The sequence below is a fragment of the Rattus norvegicus genome, chromosome 14 (assembly GCF_021556685.1).
Source record: "Rattus norvegicus strain SHRSP/BbbUtx chromosome 14, alternate assembly SHRSP_T2T, whole genome shotgun sequence".
Classification (NCBI taxonomy): Eukaryota; Metazoa; Chordata; class Mammalia; order Rodentia; family Muridae; genus Rattus; species Rattus norvegicus.
This window is the reverse complement of record NC_141547.1, coordinates 1,316,472-1,324,336: the sequence shown is the minus strand read 5'-3', so window position 1 is coordinate 1,324,336 and position 7,865 is coordinate 1,316,472. Positions and strand designations below refer to the sequence as shown.

Genomic DNA, 7,865 nt, shown 5'->3' with positions numbered 1-7,865 from the left:
GCTTGGAACCCAGTCTTCTGTTTTAATAAGACATCTGGCGCCTCATCACAGCAGTTAAAAAAAAATCCAGGAATAACCAAGACTGAAACAGTGTGAGAAACAAGGCATCATAAATTTCTAACACTATGTTCAAATTATTTCAAGGGGTGAAAAGAGAACTGAGATTCTGAAAAATGCCTTGCTAGCACTTATCTACTTTACCATCTTTTTTTTTTTTTTGGTTCTTTTTTTCGGAGCTGGGGACTGAACCCAGGGCCTTGTGCTTCCTAGGCAAGCGCTCTACCACTGAGCTAAATCCCCTACCCCTACTTTACCATCTTTTTAAGCTGTAGAGAATATAGCACTAGTCAAACATGTCAACTAACAGATAATGGACTCATTATAACTCAGTCCACGGTTGCAGGTGGATATTTTCATTAGTTTTATACAAAATAAGTAACCTTAGAAATTCATTAAGGGTATATAAGCCATCTTTGGGAATTAATTTATAGGTGCCCATTTAATTCTTCTTAAATGAATGTACACACTCCACTAAACAACAATCAAACCTTCTTAGAGGAAAACAATCCTTCCAACCTGGATGTTAGCCCCAAATAACTGAACTGCCAGGAAGATTGTAGGATTTCAATCTAGCCAAAGGCCTTCCACTAAAGAACAAAAACATTCCATTGGCTCTTAAGAGTTAATCAAAATGGGCACATTAATCCCTTGAGCATGAAAATGTTCCTTAAGAAAGCTGTTTGGGGGAATTTAGAAAACATTATAAAAACCTACCTCAATATATAGGTTATCAATGATCTATGGGCATCAGCTAATCTCATCACTTAAGAGTCTTCTCAACAATGGTTCATTTGCCCATCATCCACTTTCACCCCTCAGGAGTGTCTTCTTTAACAAGGGTACCTGTGACCACTGCACACTGTCGCCCTTGAACGCTACATTTAACCGGTGATAAACTCTGCCCATCTTTTACATAATGTTCTTTTGTTTTATCTGATTCATCTGATATCAGTCACAAGGATCAGGAAGCTTAAGGGGAGAAGTGAAATACTGGAGCTGTACTCTTCACAAAAGGAAGGTCAACTGGACAGAAGACAAAGGAGGAAATAGAGTAGAGATGACAGCAAGAACTAACTGGAAGGATCTTTGACTCAAAGATAACAGGATACATATTCTTTCAGGAGTATATGGGACCTTCTCCAGAAGAAGAGACCATTGAATAGGTTGCAACTCAAGTCCCAAGTGAGTTTAAAGAACAAATATCATTCATAGCATTTTTTTCACTGCATGGGACAAAGTGGGGAAAAATATCAGGATGCTGGATGTTGGATATGGTGGAGCATTCCTTAAATTGTAGCATTAGGTTCTTATGTCTGTGTATTTAAGGCCAGCCTAGTCAACATAGCAAGTTGTAGGCCAGTAAGAGCCACATAGTCAGACCTGTCCTCCTGCCCCTGGCCCCCTCCCAAAATCAACATGGAAACTTAAAAGAGTGGTAAAAGAACAACCAGAGCTAGCTGACCACCAACATTCAATGCTCTCTGCATCTTGAGTCCAGATGCGTGTGACCAGCCATCTCAAACTCCTGCAGTCTTAAACATCCTCTCCCCCATGATGAACTGCACCCTCAAGCTATGAGCCAAAAACGAGCCCTTCCTTTCATAAGTTGCTTTGGTCAGGAATTGTCACAAGGATGACAAAAGTAACTAGTACAACATCTACCAGAAAGGACTCCACGTTTAAAAACTGAATCAGGAACAGTTTGTAATAATTCAGAAAAAAAAATCACACATTCAATACTTTAATGGGTTAATTGATTTCTTACCAACATAGCACAAATGAGTATTTTAGGGTGGAGGTGATAAAAATCTATGTTTCAATCAACTCATTGTCTCAGATAATAAAAACCTCTTCTCACTTGTAGCTCACAAGGACATCTGGGAAATCATCTGACTTCAGCCCAAAGTACATAAAAATTCAGGAGTCTCACATGATAATCTGTTGCCAGTCCTGGAAGCAATGCCCATTACTTATGTCTATATCTCCATAGACAAGGTTCAGGGCCATGGTCTCACCTACATAATACGAAACTGAGGTATATGAGCTCAGACTCTGTCCAAGAGAAGAAGAGTGTGTTTGAAAGAACACACAACCCACGTCTCCTATGTAGGATTCATCTAGGTTTGCTGAGGTGGATGGCTCAGAAAGTTTCCCTACATTCAAAGGGTTCCTTTCCTGTATGTTCTACTTGCTGATGTCTGCCTCATAACTGAAAGTTTTCCTACACTCTCTGAATTCACATGCTTTCCACTTTGTGTAGACTTCTGATCCCTGCTGTGGTCTGACCTCTGGCCAAGGGTTTTTCTACATTTATTACATTCATGGGGCTTCTCTCTGTGGGTTCTCTGATGTACAGTGAGGTCTGACCTCTTGTAGAAAGATTCCCCACATTCATGACATTCATGGAGTTTCTCTCCTATATGAGTTTTCTGATGCAAATAGAGATTGATGCAAATAGAGATCTGACTTCTAGTAGAATTTCTCACATTTGTTACATTCATAAAGTTTCTCTCATGTACGCATTCTCTGATGCCTCCTAAGATATGACGTTTGACTAAAAAAAAAATACTATACTCGTTACATTCATAGGGTTTTTCTCCTGTGTGAATTCTCTGATGAACAGTGAAAACTGATTTATGGTGAAAAGATTTTCTACATTCATTACACTTATGGAGTTCTCTCCTGCATGAGTTCTAGGTTGAAAAGTGACCTAGATGACCACAGATACCACAGTTATCTCTCGGGTGTACTTCCTGATGCTTAGTGAGCACAGGCTTCATATAGAATGTGTTCCCACATATATTACATTTGAAAGTTTTCTTCTCTGCCTGCGATATCTTTTGGACAACAGCTGAGTTGTTACAGGTTTCCTCATAGTCATTATATTTACATGAGGGCTCTCCCAAATGAATTCTCTTATGTACAAATTGTGTATTTGTGTTGAAAGTTGTTCCTTTCCTGCTATATTCAAAATCTTGATGGCTACTATGACTTTCAAGATGTTTATTAAGAAACTCAGGATAGCTGAAGAATTTCTCAGAGATGTGACAGGAACCCAGTTTCCCTCCGGCAATTATCTCAGGTACATAGGAGAAAAGGATGTTCTGATATGTAATGAACTCCTCAGTCTTTATTTTTAAGCGGTCCTCAGTATTTATCATTAGCTTTAAAATGTGGTCTGAGCTCACATTAAATGTTCTCCAGGATGCAACTCTCTCCTCCACTGTGTGGCCATTTGTAATTAAAACTTGTCTGGACTTTTCTGGCTCATCTCACACAAGTCGTCTACTTTCTGGAAACCTAAAATTATTAACAACAAAACAACCACACCTATGAACCATATCTACCCAAAACCAAACCCAAGCATCTGTGATGGAATGCTCAAATAAAGGTAAAGACGTTTTCCCTGGTTGATAAAGATTTTAAGTCTCAAGAGTTGATATTGACGTATGTCTTTTATCTCAAATAAGTTAATGTAACAATATTGATAGATTTTTATGATGTTAAGTCTCTGCTTCTTTAAAGTCTTTTGTTTTGATTATTCTCTTTTAATAACTATGGAAACATTTAGTCTAAACAATTGCTATATCACTAATGGTTTAAGCCAAAGACTTCTCACTTGTTTTTCTTTATTCTTTTTCTCTATTTTTTCCTCTTAATAACTGCTTCTCTTGTGATTCTTTGTCTTGGGAAAAAAGTGTTCTTTCCCAGAATTACAGACTACCAGACCATTTCTATTACCTAAGCAAAATGTTCTTGGGGAAAAGTATAGCATTATACCTACGGTTCGTTAGTCCTCACTTGTTCCTAAGAATGGCTACAAGCATCTATTGGTATTTTCAAGAATCTTCTTCGAAATTATAAACAGAGATAGTACCCTCCAACTTCCATACTTAACCTTACACACCTACTTCTCAGAACCAAGTGCAATCTGTATTGAAGAAAATTATTTTTCTGGGGGTTTGCTATGCCCCCCTTTTACTCCTAAGTATCTATTGGATTTTTGTGACCCAGTTTTGCCCATATAAATGACACAGACACTGCAATTTATTAATAAGCTGTAGGCACTATGCTGGGCAGGTTCTGAGCTATGCTAAGCCCTTCCTCTGTTAAAAACCTGCATATATGCCCATCACTTGCCAATCTGATGTCTCCCATGGTGTTTCTGCTCCATCAACCTGTCCTCAGGGTAAATCCCTTGGCTATGGGCTCCTGATTCATCCCATCTTCCCCTCTCCCTCTTCTCCTCCAGTGGTCTCTCTCAAGACTCCTCACTCAATTCAAAGTCTACCTTCCTATCCTGTTCAGTCATAAGCCCCAGTCATTTATTGATCAATCAGGAATTAATGGGGTGCACTCTTTATAGAACATTGGTTATACAACACACAAGACGAACCCAAACACTTCTACCCATCACCCTGGCCACTAATGGGAAACCGCAGTTTTTGAAAAGTTTTGGTTCTGTAAGATAAACGGTATGTAGCATCACTGAGAAGTCATATCAACAAGTTCCTAGTGCATGTATCCGTGTTCACTGCTCCAGGAGTATATATGTCAATATTTCGGCCATCCCCTAGATACACAGAAAATGAGTCCATGTGGTTTCCATTCTCTTTCTTGTTTTAGAATTATTTCTAAGAAGAGAAGGGAGGAAATATTAACCTCAAGCTCCCACAGAAAGCCAGGCCCTTCTGTAGTGGTGAGTTAAGGTCTCTGCCCAGTCTTCCTTTGTCTACCCATTGGCCGCTGGCATCTTTATTGATCGATTAAAAAACAATTGAAGACAAGGACCTTTAGTGTTTGGACATGCAGACTCTTGACTGAATCAAAGCATTAGAATCAATCTCTGACACCCTTCAACATGAATCCCTTGTTCATTTGACCTTGAGACCTAGGATCTCATATATTTTGCCCCATGCCCAGAACCTAAGTGGCACAGAAAAGAGAATAAGAGATCATTGTGGGCTAGGCTCAGGTCTTCCCACTCTTCCTTCCCAGAATGCACTAATTAGCCTGGGAGGCTCTTGTCTAGGAATTCTCCTACCATGAGTATGCCTCTTAGTCCAGTTTGATGAAAGTCTCATCTTTTGGAATACAGTATCCTGTTAATGGGAAATTATATAAGGGCTTTACTAATCTGTATTATCCAACATCAGGACTTCTGATGCCAGGATACACAAGTTCCATCTCCTTTCTCAAATCTCCCTAGGTGTCCTTCTTTTAGATTTTTCAATACCAGTTTCCCCCACCCCCTGACCCCTCTTTGGGACAGGTTTTGTTTGTGTAGCCCTGGGTGTCCTGGAACTTCTTCTGTAGACCAGGCTGCCTCCTGAGTGCTGGGATTAAAGGTGTTTGCCACCACCACCTCCTATCTTGCAACTACTGGTTTCCATATCACATAGCCAACAGTTATATAAACTCTATTCTGTCTATACACCTGTATATTTATTTTGTCTACTTTGGAAAGTTATACTTCAAAAAGCAAGCAACCTAAAAGTAAACGCTCATCTCTCTAAAGCTGCTTCCACTTAGGATTCTTCCTAAAATGACCCTGTTTTTCTTTTATTTTTTAGTTCTTCATCACTTTTTTCTACACAATTACATAACTTGGTTCTCTATGAATGCTAGTTTTTTAATAGAAAGATGCATTTTTTTTATTTATGTTGTTATCTGCACAGCCACAAAACATCAATACCAATTAGTTAATTAGTCAAATGAATAGGAGTGAGCCAAAAAGCACCGTATCCTCATGACTTCTCCTATGGTTACTGCTTGAGTTTCTGCTTTGACTTCCTTCAATGATGAACTATGACCTGGGAGTGTAAACTGAAATAAACCCTTACTTCTTCCCCATGTTAGTTTATCACAGCAACAGAAAGAAAACTAGAACAAACTGAAAATATCACCAAGTCCAGTTGAATGATAATGGGAATAAAAGTGTTCAAGGAATTGACTAGACTGGTTCTGATTTTAAACATTCAGATTAATTCCAATAATAAAAATCTCACATGAAAGACATGGATCTAATTCCAACTTGCAAGCACCATTTCCATTGACCCTGTGTGTCCCAGATGATCCTGGCCAACAGACATTCTACCATAGAGATATTTACAGACCCATGCTAGCTGCCACTCTACTTATAATAGCAGGGAAATGAAACCAGCCTAGATGAGCATCAACGAATGGATGGATAAAGAAGATGTTGTGCATATACAAAATGGGCTATTATCCAGCTGTAAAGACAGACTGAAAATTAAAAAAATTGATGGACTTGGAAAGTATGTAGTAAGCATGGTGACCCAGATGCGGAAGGAAGAATATGTATATTCTGGCCTATAACATACACACTAATGTATATAAACAGGCATAAGTTGTAGATGCGGTTTGACATTTAGAAAGTGACAGAGAGAGGGGACTCTTAGGTGGTGAAGAAGGACATAATGTGGGCGGATCACAAGTCATGAAAGAGGATTGATTGTCTCAGCTATGTTTTCTATTGCTGTGAAGAGACATTATGATTATGGCAACACACACACACACACACACACACACACACACACACACACACAGCATTTTACTGGGGTCTGCTCATACCTTTAGAGGGTCAGGCCATCATGGTGGGAAGCATGGAAACAGGCAGATAGGCATGGCACTGGAGCAGTAGCTAAGCTTACATTTTATCTACAAGCAGAAGGCAGACAGCTACTGACTGTGCCTGGTGTGAGCTTTTGAAACCTTAAAGCCCCCTTTCACCCAGCCCAGTGGCATATCTCCTCTAACAAAGCCATACTTTCTAATCCTTCCCCAGACAGTTCTACCAACTAAGGACCAAGTGCTCAAAAATATGAGTTTGTGGTGGTTCTTGTTCCAACTGCCACAAGGATGTATTTTTTTCCTCTAGTTTCAATTTCATCATATAATCTTAACAAAACCTCAATTGCTGAATTTTACCAAAGAAGACTCCGGATCTAGATGCAGGGGTGAAAGTCTGTTAGCTCAGAGAGGCAGAGAAGGCATCCAGTCAACCTTCCTTCTCAGCCAATGTTCCAAAAGGCAATTCTTCTCCACACAGTCTCAAAAACCCCTCTAACTGACTGTCCCTCCCTTCTACTTCCTGTGCGTCTCTCTATCCACCCTCCTGACTTCCTCTTAGTGTCTATGGCTTTTTTCTGTGTCCATGTCTGGCAACTGGTTGCTTGCTCTTCTTCTTGACCTACAGTTGATGTTACTTAATCTTTTTTCTTTTACAATAAACAGAAAGCTCTTGGATTAAAAGTGTGTGCTAGGGCTGAACCACTCCACAACTAGAAGCAGGTTTTTCTAGTAACTAACACAGTCTTGGAGTTCACAGTGTGATCGAATATCCTGCAACAATCGTAGTTGCAACAATGATAGCCATTTAACAATGACTATGATTTCAATGTTCTGGACTGAAGTAGGTAAAGAAAACAAATCATTTCCAAAAACCCATGTACATTCATAACTAAGCAACTTGTTATCGATTAACAACGTGTGAGAAAATCAAGGTTGTTTCCTCGGCCAGTTTCTCTCACTGGCAGGCAGCAAATTTGTGATTTAAAAGAAAGGGATAATTATTTTATTATTTATCTTTAAATGTAATCTTATAAGAATCTTAAAAGAATCACAATTCTAAACTTTTGTATAAGAAACAATCAGTAATTTCTACTTTAAATCCTCAGAATGCTAATCTATTTATCAGCAAATTTTATTATATCTTGTCAGGAAGCTGAGGGCAAAAATGGGTATAAGAAATCACTCATCACCAGTGCAGCCTCAGTGAGAGT

The 7,865-nt window shown here is 39.1% G+C and overlaps 1 pseudogene; it reads right to left on the bottom strand.

Annotated features, from left to right (window-relative positions):
- Window positions 1-2,200: 2,200 nt before the first annotated feature.
- LOC148001176 (uncharacterized) lies at window positions 2,201-5,144 on the bottom strand (annotated as a pseudogene).
- Between the last annotated feature and the right edge of the window lie 2,721 nt (window positions 5,145-7,865).